This window comes from Mandrillus leucophaeus, unplaced genomic scaffold, assembly GCF_000951045.1.
Source record: "Mandrillus leucophaeus isolate KB7577 unplaced genomic scaffold, Mleu.le_1.0 Scaffold1, whole genome shotgun sequence".
In the NCBI taxonomy this organism is placed as follows: domain Eukaryota; kingdom Metazoa; phylum Chordata; class Mammalia; order Primates; family Cercopithecidae; genus Mandrillus; species Mandrillus leucophaeus.
The window spans coordinates 9,841,018-9,851,255 of record NW_012098097.1 but is presented as its reverse complement, the minus strand read 5'-3'; the positions used below and the strand labels follow the sequence as shown (position 1 = coordinate 9,851,255).

The following is a 10,238-nucleotide window of genomic DNA, read 5'->3' as shown; positions in this document are numbered from 1 at the left end:
CTTCGGTAAATTTGAACTTAGCTGACGGTAGTTTCCTAATTTTATTGTAAGTGGCTTTAAAGAAGTCTCATCCAAGTTATCACACAGCACTTAACCCAGCCCTGGGATTTACTGTCTTGATGACTAAATGGCTCTGCACAGTGTGAGATGCTTCAGTGTGCAAGGCAGCAGCGGGGGGGGAGGTCTTCACAGGGACAGCTGGCAAGAGACTTCCCGAGGCACATCAATCATGTTGGTCAATTTAGGGCACAGTCTGGTTCTGTAGCTTTGAAAGGCTGATTCTATTAGCACACTTTACAAGAGGGATGGGGATTAACTCAGTCACCAGAAACGAAATACCCCTTCAGAAATTCAGAGACCTCTGATGAACAGAACAGACATTTGGGCATTAATTGCTAAAGCAGCTACCTACTTGGGGAAACCATGGCATTCTGCTGCCTGGACAGCAGGAATTAAGATTTCAGAGTTGCTGGCACCAGAACAGAGCCTCTCAGCTCGCTTCACCTTGGCAACCTTAAATAGTCCCTCTTTGGTCTCCATGATAGCAGTATGTTCCTTTGGATAGAATACTTAGTTTGGAAAGAATGTAGTCAAATGTGGGATATGTAAGCACCCCTCAACGGTCACAATCCATCCTAGTATCTTATATAGTGATTTTTTTTTTTAATTTATTGGACTTACGGTTCCTCGTGGCTGGGAAGGCCTCACGATCACGGCGGAAGGTGAAAGCCACATCTCACATGGCAGCAGATAAGAGGAAAAAAAGGTAGTGATCTTTTAGTAAAAAACCTGAGACTGGTAGTGGGCTCGGAGCCAGAGGATCGCTTGAGTCCAGGAGTTCGAGACCAGCCAGGGTAACAAATTGAGACCCCAACTTTAAAATTAAAAAACAAAAGAAAAAATAGCTGGGTGTGGTGGCTCACACCTGTAATCCTAGCACTTGGGGAGGCCAAGGCGGGTGGATTGCCTGAGCTCAGAAGTTCGAGACCAACCTGGGCAACATGGTTGAAACCCTGTCTCTACTAAAACATAAAAAATTAGCCAGGAGTGGTGGCATGCACCTGTAGTCTCAGTTACTCCAGAGGCTGAGGCACAAGAATTGCTTGAACCTGGGAGGTAGAGGTTGCAGAGATCATGCCACCGCACTCCCAGCCTGGGTGACAGAGCAAGACTGTCTCAAAAACAAAAAACAAACAAACAAACAAAAATTTGTCTCAAAAAAATGAAAAAAATTTAAATTTAAATTAAAAAGAAAAAAAAAAAAGGTTGGGCGTGGTGGCTCCTGCGTGGAATCTCAGCACTTTGGGAGGCTGAGGCAGGCAGATCACAAGGTCAGGAGATAGAGACCATCCTGGCCAACATGGTGAAATCCCGTCTCTACTAAAGAAGGTACGCGGCGCCTGTAGTCTCAGCACTCAGGAGGCTGAGCCAAGAGAATTGCTTGAACCTGAGAGGCGGAGGCTGCAGTGAGCTGAGATTACACCACTGCACTCCAGCCTGGTGACAGAGTGGAACTCCGTTTCAAAAAATAAATAAAATAAACTAAAATAAAAAAGAGCAAAAATATAAAATGTAAAAAAAAAAAAAAAAAAAAAAAAGGAAAAAGGAACCTGATTGCCTTGGTGAGTCAACACTGGATATCTTCTGACCATTATTTGAAACAAAAAAGGAAACCACTGATATTCTATGCAAAGACCTGTTCCTGGAAGCCACTCTGTGGAGACACCAGGAGAACTTTTCTCAGTCCTTCATTGATTTGAAGTAAAAGTGCTAAAGCAATGTTTGTGGGTGGCAACCCATTAGCAGATCACAAAATCAACGTAGTGGGTAACTGAAAGAGAGAAAACACAAGATGGTATCCTGTGTAACTGGGGTTAAGCGTTACTCTCTGAAACTCACGGCATCGGTTTCCTCTTAGGCTCTTCCAACACAGTATAATCGCGTTCATTTCAGTTTACAATCCTTGCATTCCCGTCGATTTGTGAGATTATACCCAGGTCATCCACAGTGGAGGTCTGAAAATGTTCTTAGTTGTACTCTAATTTCACTAACTGCCAAAAGCTTTTCCAGAATAATCTCAGTCACTTCATTCCTTTAAAGATGAAGCCCGAAGAAGGCATGGCGATTACTTTAGCAGCAGAGGCAGGGCTGTGCTGATCCCATCTGGCATGGCTAGTAGCTAACCTATAAAACAGGAGAATAATTTGAAGTAACAGCCAAGGAAGTGACTCAAAACTGAATGCTATGTAACAACTAATTTGGGAGAAAAAGGCAGTCAGTCTAAGAGCACTCATTCTCACCACCAGCAGGCATGTGTGCGTTGGGGGAGCATAACGGGGCACTATCACATCATTTTGGTGCAGGCTGGTGGGGATCCAGGATGACTCATTTTAAGGAGATAGTACCTCTGAGGGAGCAGTTGCTGGTAAGAGGCCAGTAAACAACTCTGGATATAAACATTTCAAGTCAAATCTTATGGTTTACTTGAGTTCTGTAGCCAAGTCCACTCAGCAGACAATAACCACTTGATAAGCTGCCCTTTTCACTGTTTTACTTGCAGGCTGTAAACTACTGGGGCCAGTTTTTAGGCTCATTAAATCTAACCCAGAATACAGCTTCTTTGGTGTCCAGCAAAAACACAACCTTAAACACAAAGAGTTTGCACACACCTCCCATTTCAACAGAAAAGAAAGGCAATCTGTGTGCACTTCAAGCCTGGCATTCAAATGGGAACAAAGCCGGGCACCCCACCCTCCAGCACCACTTGGCTTCTTTCTTGCTCACACACCAGTCCTGACATTCAGACAGGATCTAAGCTACAAACTCAGGAGACCTCCCTGGCATCCTTAACAAAGCACATAGAAACCAAACAGCCGTGGTTTCCCCTAAATGTCAGGACCCTGGAGCAGAGGCAAGGTCAGAGTCGTCAAGCATGCTCACTGCCACAAGCTGGCATACATCCTACATTCCACTCTGTTTCTAAGAGCACATTCATTTTCTTGAAATAAGTAACAAACACTTTCATTCCACAATAAGGGCATAAATCAAATCCTGGCTACTTGTGCATTTCCGCCACCTCATACAGCCTGTACCCTCAGAGCCATAATCAAAGGACTAGAGAAAGCAGGGCAACCACACACTTGCTTTTCACGTTTTAGAGGAATGATGCTCTCTAGACTGGGCTCTCAGCAGGATATGCTGAGGGGAAAAAAGGGGGAAAAAAACATGGAGCCAAACCCTTAAGCCTCAGAATAGATGATTTCCCTCAGTCCAGATTTTCAGACAGGGATAACTAACCATCACAGGCTTGTGGGACTTCTTAGGGCTATGAAAGATGTAAAAACAAAGCTTACAAACAGGAAAGCAATCATTTCACTTGTTTCCGGCAAAGCAGTTCAGTTTTGTCTCTTATTGCGGACACCTAGCAACAAAACGCCACTAAAGTCTCCCTGCCCCTTGGCATCCATTGCTTTAAGTCCAGAGCAGGGGAAGCAAAAAAGATTACCACTCCCCCAAACCAAGCCTGTTTACCAGTTCGTCTACTTACATGCATTAAAGACATGGCAATTTGGGTCCAGGTCCAGGTCCAGGTCCTGGTTCAGGGCAACTGCCACAATGTGGCTACTAGAGGATCCTTTTCCGGCCTCAGAAACTGAGGCTCACTGCACCTGGGAAGAAGAGAAATTAAGAAAAAAAACTACTTAAGAAGATACACGCAGAGTAACTCTCAAGCAGCTTAAAATTTCTGTAAGGCAAACTTGGGAAACTGAGTTTCAGATATTCAAATTCCACACTGAAAGGCCTTTCTTTGCCTTCAGACAGGGATAACTTGACATCATCATGGACTCAGCTCCCCTCAACCTGCTGGCCCATGGCACTAACAGCCACAGCACATGCAAACTATTTTTTTATCAAATTGTTCACTTCCCTCACGCAAACTCTGCGGAGCAAGAATGTGACTTTCAGTTTTGTTTTGTTGTTTTTCTTGAAACAGTTTCGCTCTTGTTGCCCAGGCTGGAGTGCAATGACCTGATCTCAGTTCACTGCAACCTCCACCTCCTGGGTTCAAGTGATTCTCCTGCCTCAGCCTCCTAAGTAAGCTGGGATTACAAGCATGCGCCACCATGCCAGGCCAATTTTGTATTTTTAGTAGAGATGGAGTTTCTCCATGTTGGTCAGGCTGGTCTTGAATGCCCGACCTCAGGTGATCGACTTGCCTCAGCCTCCCAAAGTGCTGGGATTACAAGTGTCAGCCACCGCACCCTCCAGGCTTTCAGTTTTTTAAGACAGAGGATTAGAGATTTGCCCAAGAGCTACTTAAAAATAGAGCCAGCACTACAATCTCACTATAATAAAATCCTTGCACTAAAAACAGATCAGATCATCTAATTCAAGCTTGTCTAACCCACAGCCTGCATGTGGCTCAGGACGGCTTTGAATGCAGCCCAACACAAATTTGTAAACTCTTACATCATGAGAATTTTTTTTTAGCCCATCAGCCATCATTAGTGTTAGTATATTTTATGTGTGGCCCAAGACAATTCTTCTTCCAATGTGGCACAGGGAAGCCAAAAGATGACACCCCTGATCTAGTTACTACCCATTTGCTCTTGGACTGGCCACATGATTCCCGGACTCCACCCCAGAGCCATTCTCACCCATGCCTGGAGGTGAGGCCCAGGAATGTGTATATTTTAACACTTTGTTGGTGGTTCTGATGTAATAGTCAGGTTTTGAAATCACTAACCCTGTTTCACAGATGAAGAAATAAGACTGGTGAGAAAACAGGCTGAGACTAGGGCCCAGATCTAGTTAGCCTAATGTGTGGTATACAGGAGTTTCTCAACCTCAGCTCTACTGACATACTGGGTGGATCAGTTATTCCTCATGCAGGCTGTCGTGTGCATTGTAGGATATTTATTTATTTATTTACAGAGTTTCGCTCTTGTCACCCAGACTGGAGTACAATGGTGCGATCTCAACTCACTGCAAACTCTGCCTCCTGGCTTCAAGAGATTCTCCCGCCTTAGTCTCCTGAGTAGCTGGGATTATAGGTGCCCACCACCACACCCAGCTAATTTTTGTATTTTTAGTAGAGACAAGGTTTCACCACATTTGCCAGGCTGGTCTCGAACTCCTGACCTCAGGTGATCCACCCACCTCGGCGTCCCAAAGTGCTGGAATTACAGGCATGAGATAAATATCCAGGCCCGGCCAGGATATTTATTAATAGCAGCATTCACCAGAGGCCAGGAACACCATCCCTCCCCAGTTGAGAACTGCCAGTCTAACTCAGTAACTGCTTGTATAACTTTGGGCAAGAGAACTCTCTAAGCCTCACTTTTACTTACTTAACAGCAGAGTGGGGGAAAAAATTTACCTCACATGGGGTTGATATTAGAAATACTATTTATGGCCGGGCGCGGTGGCTCACGCCTGTCATCCCAGCACTTTGCGAGGCTGAGGCAGGCAGATCACCTGAGGTCAGGAGTTCGAGACCAGCCTGACCAACAAGGAGAAATTCCCCAGCTACTTGGGAGGCTGAGGCAGGAGACTAGCTTGAACCCGGGAGGCAGAGGTTACTCTGAGTCAGGATTGCACCATCGCACTCCAGCCTGGGCAACAAGAGCAAAACTCTATCTCAAAACAAACAAACAAACAAACAAAAAATACTCTTTGTGAGAGTGCTTGGCAAGGACCCTAGCAAAAGGAATTCCATACTACTTCCATTATCTGGGCAAACATAACCCTGGAAGACCAACACATCCCCAAAACTAACAAACCAATACTTAAAGGGGACCATAAGCATACTCAAGTCTATGAAAGAATTTAAAATCTCACCATTTAAAGAAACTTCATCATGAAGATCCTTACACTCAACACCTTAAGGTGATGGGTTTTCACATGACTGTTTCCAAGGCCACAGCCAACACCTTTAATCTAAAAGAGAAGGATAACAGGCTTCATTCTAACAGAAACCACCTTAAGGTTTATTCTCCAGATCTGTATTAAACGGCTGAGCCTCAGCGAGTCAGACCTCCTCACAAAAGATACCATTTCAGACAGGGATAACTTTAGATCATCCTCAGCTCAGACAATAACAAAGATGCCTAAATCCCAGCAATCCAAAATTCATTTGCCACGTCTCTTTCCATCCCTGCATGCCCTAACAAGGATCCACGTTGGTTACAGTGACATCTAGTGGCCCCAAATTACACGGGCACAGACCCTACTCATTTTTATCATTAAAATAATTAGTATTCTGAATTCTGAGTAACTTCTTACCATAGCTGGCTTGTATGTCAACATGTATTCTCACACTTGAACTTCAGAATAAAGCAGGACGTGAATGTATGTGATAGCACCATCTGTGCTTTCTCATTTTTGGTGACCACTCAGGCCTTGCCTGAACCCATTCTTACTCATGTTAGGGCTCCATCTATTACTCTGCTCCTTCAACCTGGAGCTCTGCTTTTCACCGTCTCTGCAGATGCCAAACAAAGAAAGGCCTCTGGGGAAGGAAAAAAGGCTCGTTGTTAAAACTACGGCTTTCCAGAAGTTGTTTACAATCCTATTGATTCCCATCTGTAAAGTTAAATATAAACTACCGATCGGGGCCGTCCTCAAGGCACTCCAAGTGGAATCACGTCTTCACACGTTAACACTCCTGATGCTGAATTAAGAACCACCATCGTCAGAGTTTGCCCGTGCGCGGGCACCGAAGACCCCCGGGCGTGCACGCTCAGCACACGCGCGGCGGAGGCGCACGGGGCTGCCCAGAATGTCAGGCCCCCCTCCCCGGCAGAAGCCGGCCCTATGACGCCTAGGACGGGCTTGAGCTCTCTCCCTTCACGTAACACTTTCTCGCCGTTTGGAAAGCATTTTCTCATCCAGTACTTCTAACCCTCCTAATCACCCTACCAGAGAGAAACGAGCTTATCGTCACCACTTCGTCTCTGAGGAAGGGAGGCCAAGTGTGTTAGTGTCGTGTCAAGGAAGACCCCGTTTTCCCACTCAGGCAGCCTTACCATCATCACTAAAGGCCTGAAGCTGCTCGCCGTGCTCAACACCAACGCCAGCACCCATGTCTTCCAGCCACGCGGCCGACCTCGAAAAGAACGCGAGACCGCGTCTGCGCACAAGTCTTCTCGGCAAGCTCTCTCCGGAACTCTCGCGATGTTGAGAAAGGGCTGATGGGAAATGTAGTTCAAAACTGCAGTCACTGGGGGCTGGCCGCGTCCTCAGCGCGACCCTGGAGCTGGGGGTAAGATGGTGGCCGCCACCAGGGGCAGTGGAGAGTCGGAGTGGGAAACCAGGCCTATAAAGAACCACGGCTGTCAGAAAACGAAGCTGGAGGTTCACTTCTGCCAGAAAGTCATTGAGCATCAGCACCGGTTGTCCCTGGTCGAGACTGGGGAAGCACAGAAAGTTCAAGGGGCCAGGGACGGATGAGGAAACCGGGGCTTGGCCGAATATCTTTTTTAATTGCTCTGCGTATTTTATTTGGGGGAGGATAGGGGCATTTGGAGTGGTTCGCTGGGTTAGTGAAGAGGAGAGATTCCAAGGGAATCGTTCAACCTCCCGCTCAGGTGTTTTTAAGATTGGGGCGAGGCCGGTGAGGCCGAGGCGCGGGCGGCAGGGGGCGCTCGAGAGCGACGGGGTTCCGCCTCCGCGGCTGCCCGAGGGTCCGGGCCGAATGCGCTTTTCATTCCGAGAAGAGAAAAAAAGGCAAGTGTCACGAGTTGAATTACGAAAAGAACGGAGAATGATGTAACACCCACTGCTCTTCTGGATGTTATTTTTGAGGCAACCACTTTGGCTTCATTTTTTTTTTTTGGTTTCTGGGTTTTCTTGGTTTGTTTTTGAGACGGGGTTTCACCCTGGCACGCAGGCTGGAGTGCAGTGGTGCAATCATAACTTATTGCAGCCTCGACGTCCCGGGCTCAAGTGATCCTCCTGCCTCAGCCTCCCAAGTGGCCAGGGTGACAGGCGAGCACCACCACGCCCAGCTGATTATTTTTATTTTGCAGAGATGAGGTCTCACTGTGTTGCCCGGGTTGGTCTCAAACTCCAGGCCTCAAGCAACCCTCCTGTTTTGGCCTCCCAAAGTGCTGGGATTACAAAGGTGAGCCACTGCGCCCGGTCTGGCTTCATTTTTGAAATAAAAATAAGGCAAAAATGACAACAATCAGGGCCAGAATTTGCACCTATTTGAAAACTAGTTTAAATTTGCAAGACCAAGAGCCTTTTCTCCATTCCAGTCTCCCCGTTCTCATCCACCCATTAACAGTGATCTCTGTGGCCTTCGGTGTGGATTATATTGTCCTGCAGATGGTGATATGTTGCAGATACTTATTTTCAAATTACCACATTTGTTTATGTTTACCTCCTTTCATTTGATTGTAAGCTCTTCAAGGGCTTTTTATTTTAATTTTTTTATTATTATTATTTTTTGAGACAGAGTTTCGCTCTTGTTGCCCAGGCTGGAATGCAGTGGTGCGATCTCGGCTGACCACAACCTCTGCCTCCCAAGTTCAAGTGATTCTCCTGCTTCAGCCTCCCAAGTAGCTGGGATTACAGGCATGCGCCACCACGCCCAGCTAATTTTGTATTTTTAGTAGAGACGGGGTTTCTCCATGTCAGGCTGGTCTCAAACTGCCGACCTCAGGTGATCCACCCGCCTTGGCCTCCCAAAGTGCTGGGATTACAGGTGTGAGCCACCATGCCCAGCCTCTTTTTTTTTTTTTCTTTTTAATTTCTTAACAGTGCAGGGTTTGGTGTTTACCTGCTATGCTAACAGTAAGTCTTCGCAAATAATCATTAATTCATTCAGCAGTAATTCTGGCCATTGGGTTTCTCTACCTTACCCTTGAAGACACATCATTTTGTGTAATACTGAAAGGAAGAATGTGTTCTGTCCCTGCAAACATAGTTCCTTTCCTTTGAGACTTGCAGTGGGAATTCTAAGTGTGAATTTTCCAAAAGGTGCTAGCGGGCTGGTGACCTGCTGTAGACAAAATAGTAATGAGAGCTAATACTTCATAGCACTTACCAGGTGCCACTCCTTACATTGATTTCTGTACATGTATGAACTCGTTTAATCCTCACAATGCGGTGAAGTACTACTGTCAGAGGCGCTGGAAACAGAGAACTCCATCTTGAATAGGAGCTGGGTGAAATGAAGCTGAGACTTACTGGGCTGTATTCCCGGACAGTTAAGGCATTCTAAGTCACAGGATGAGATAGGAGGCTGGCACAAGATACAGGTCATAAAGACCTTGCTGATAAAACAGGTTGCAGTAAAGAAGCCCACCAAAACCAAAACCACAATGGCAGTAAGAGTGACCTCTGGTCGTCCTCACTGCTACACTCCCACCAGCGCCATGACAGTTTACAAATGCCATGGCAACCTTATGAAGTTACCCTATATGGTCTAAAAATGGGAGGCATAAATAATCCACCCCTTGTTTAGGATATAATCAAGAAATAACCATAAAAATGGGAAACCAGTAGCCCTCAGGGCTGCTCTGTGGAGTAGCCTTTTTGTTTGTTTGTTTGAGACAGAGTCTCGCTCTGTCACCCAGGCTGCAGTGGTGCTGTAACCTCCGCCTCCCGGGTTCAAGCCATTCTCCTGCTTCAGCCTCCTGAGTAGCTGGATTACAGGTGCACGCCACCACGCCTGGCTAATTTTTGTATTTTTAGTAGTGATAGGGTTTCACCATGTTGGCCAGGCTGGTGTTGAACTCCTGACCTCAAGTGATCTGCCTGCCTCAGCCTCCCAAAGTGCTAGGATTACAGGCCTGAGCCACCATGCCCGGCCAAGTAGCCATTCTTTTATTCCTTTACTTTTCTAATAAACTTGCTTTCACTTTATAGACTCACCCCAAATTCTTTCTTGCTCAAGATCCAAGAACCCTCTTTTGGGACCTGGATCAGGACTCCTCTCTGGTAACACTATCACTGTTCCCATTTTACGGATAAGGAAACAGTAGCACTGGGAAATTCAGAAACTTGCCCAAATTCACATAACCAGTAACGGCAGAGTCAGACTTTGCTCCCAGCCTGTAGAATCCATGCTTTTACCACTAATGAATAAGGTGACTTTATGTATAAGGACTTTTGTTTTGGGGGAGGAAGGGAGAAGGAAGAAGATTTTCATGTGTTTGTAGGGGTGGTTGGGGACAAAATCAGAAATGAGGTTGAAAGGAGGAACAGTGGGCACCTGCTCTGCCATTTGA

General features: G+C 46.2%; 1 long non-coding RNA gene across 2 annotated transcripts; it reads right to left on the bottom strand.

The window, feature by feature from the left end:
- Positions 1-22: 22 nt before the first annotated feature.
- LOC105543075 lies at positions 23-7,128 on the bottom strand. Of its 2 annotated transcripts, XR_001006575.1 has the most exons (4): positions 7,029-7,128; positions 5,842-5,940; positions 3,552-3,668; positions 23-2,184 (listed from the first exon to the last, which is right to left on the bottom strand). It is a non-coding gene; the product is annotated as an uncharacterized LOC105543075 (long non-coding RNA). The 2 variants fall into 2 exon arrangements; XR_001006583.1 differs by lacking the exon at positions 5,842-5,940 and having other exon boundaries at positions 7,029-7,122.
- Positions 7,129-10,238: the final 3,110 nt, after the last annotated feature.